Here is a 2,656-nt window from a genome sequence, read left to right as displayed (position 1 = left end):
ATCTTTCTATGATAAGATGAAATCAAATTTACTTATTTTTTTCTCATTAATCTTTTTTTAATGGGTCTCAAAATTCTGTGTGAAATTTCTGGTCAAGTTGTTTCCATTAAAAAGTACTGATTTTAAAATTGCCACATGAAAAACATGGTCCATAAAACATTCTCCTTTCTTTCTCAAGGTTTTACAATGCAGTGTTATCATTAACCAGTCTTTTACTATTAAACTTAAATGGCCAATTGAAACAGCTTTGAGACCGTTCTTCTACCACGGATTACGCCTGGAGTGGCAGGTGTTAGGGATCATGCTCATTTAGGCTTCTGAGCTTTCTGGGCAGACTTGGTGACCTTGCCAGCTCCTGCAGCCTTCTTGTCCACTGCTTTGATGACACCCACAGCAACTGTCTGTCTCATGTCACAAATAACAAAACAACCCAGGAGAGGATAGTCTAGAAGCTCTCAGTACACATGGGCTTGCCAGGAACCGTATCAATGATGGCAGCATCACCAGATTTCAAGAATTTAGGGCCATCTTCCAGCTTCTTTCCAGAACAGCAATCAATCTTTTCCTGCAGCTCAGCAAACTTGCAAGCAATGTGAGGTGTGGGACAATCCAGACAGGGCATAGTCAGCATGGGTTTGGCCTGGATGGTTCAAGATAATCACCTGATCAGTAAAGCCAGCTGCTTCCATTGGTGGGTCATTTTTGCTGTCACCAGCAACATTGCTCTGATGAACATGTTTGACAGATGTTTTTGACATTGAAGCCCATATTTTCCCCAGAAGAGCTTTGCTCAAAGCTTCATGATGCATTTCAACAGACTTTATTTCAGTTGTAATGTTGACTGCAGCAAAGGTGACCACCATGCTGGGTTTGAGAACACCACTATCCACTGGGTCCTCTGTGAGACAGTACAAATACCACCAGTTTTGTAGACATCCTTGAGAGGAAATGCAAGTGCTTGTCAGTTGGACAAGTTGGTGGCAGGATGCAATCCAGAGTGTCAAGCAGCGTGGTTCTGCTGGCACTATCACCTTTACAGGTGACATTCCATCTCTTGAACCAAGGCAGGCTAACACTTGGCTCCAGTGAGTTGTCACCATTCCAACCAGAAACAGGCACAAATGCTACTGTGTCAGGGTTGTAGCCAGTTTTCTTAACATAAGTGCTGACTTTCTTAACTGTTTACTTGTATCTATTCTGACTATAGGGTGGCTCTGTGGAATCCATTTTGTTAACACCAACAGTTAGTTGTTTCACGCCCAGTGTGTGAGCCAGAGGGGCATGCTCATGGGTCTGCCCATTCTTGGAGAAACCAGCTTCAAATTCACCAACACTGTCAGCAATATCAGGACAGAACAGTCAGCCTGAGAAGTACCCGTTATCATGTTTTTGATGAAGTCTCTGTGTCCTGGGGCATCAGTAACAGTCACGTAATATTTGCTGGGTCAAATTTCCACAGGGAGATATCAATGGTGATACCACACTCATGCTCAGCTTTCAGTTTATCCAAGACCCAGGCATACTTGCAGAAGCCCTTTGCCATCTAGAAGCCTCCTTCTCAAATTTTTCAGTGGTTCTTTTGTTGATCCCACTGCATTTATAGATCAGATGGCCAGTAGGGATGGAATTGCCTAAAACTATGTGTCCAGTGACAATGATGTGATGAGTCTTTTTCTATCCCATTTTGGCTTTGGGGGATGGTTTTCACAACATCTGTGTTTTAGCAGCAAATCTGTTGAGAAAAAAAATAAAATTAAATGTACTGCATGTCTATTATATGCTAAAAATGAGGACTTATATTAATAAGACCTCATAGAGCTTATGTCCTGGTGGTCAGACTAAAATGATGGAATTTGTAATTTAGAGGAAAGCCTGAAGATGGGATGGGAGATATGGCTTAAGAGTTGGAAAGAAGCTTGAAAATTAACTAAACTCAGTTTCTAATTTTCAGCTGAGGAAACCAAAACTACAAAGACTAATTGAATGCTCTCAGAATGATTTGAGCTCATTAATAGCAGAGGACGACCAAAACTATGCCTATTTCCAGGCCAGTTGCTTCAGGTGTTTCTGGTAGACCTTTTTCATTTATGGTATGTGTCCCTGCACACAAAAAATACTGTGCAAACTCTCTGTGCACCTAGCGGCATGCTTGGTATTTGTTACTGGAGGTCCTCAGTCAAAATCACTGAGACTTGGCATAGAATTATTATTTTTATCTTTTAATGGGAAACCAATAGGATCAAAAAACTGTCCCCATTGTTTATTATTCTTAAATAAGTCACCATAAGATAAATTCTACATGTTACAAAAGAGGAGAGAACATGTTGATCTTATAAAATGTCTGATATAAAACTCTATTTGTCCAAAAATTTTGCATGGTATTTAACATGTTAGAGAGAAACCTGCCCTTTTATGACTCAAAAGAGTAAAATAGTTACAATTACATTGCACAGTTTGAGGCTCAGGAGATAACAAAAGAGGACATAGTGTGTCTCATTTTTTGATGCTGTCAACTTGGTCATGGCTATGAGGTTTAGCTGTGGATTTTGTGCAAGCCCTAGGAGCCTAGATTGCTCTGATGGGGAAGACACATACCTTCATGCTCAGGGCAGGGGCAGAGCTGGTATTATCTGGGTATTGATTGGCACTGCATTTT

The 2,656-nt window shown here is 40.8% G+C and overlaps 1 pseudogene; it reads right to left on the bottom strand.

Annotated features, from left to right (window-relative positions):
- Nucleotides 1–305: 305 nt before the first annotated feature.
- LOC138381694 (elongation factor 1-alpha 1 pseudogene) lies at nt 306–1,683 on the bottom strand (annotated as a pseudogene).
- Between the last annotated feature and the right edge of the window lie 973 nt (nt 1,684–2,656).

This window comes from Eulemur rufifrons, chromosome 3 (assembly GCF_041146395.1).
Source record: "Eulemur rufifrons isolate Redbay chromosome 3, OSU_ERuf_1, whole genome shotgun sequence".
Taxonomy (NCBI): Eukaryota; Metazoa; Chordata; class Mammalia; order Primates; family Lemuridae; genus Eulemur; species Eulemur rufifrons.
Note: the sequence above shows the minus strand (reverse complement) of the source record. Positions and strands in the feature narration are given on the sequence as shown.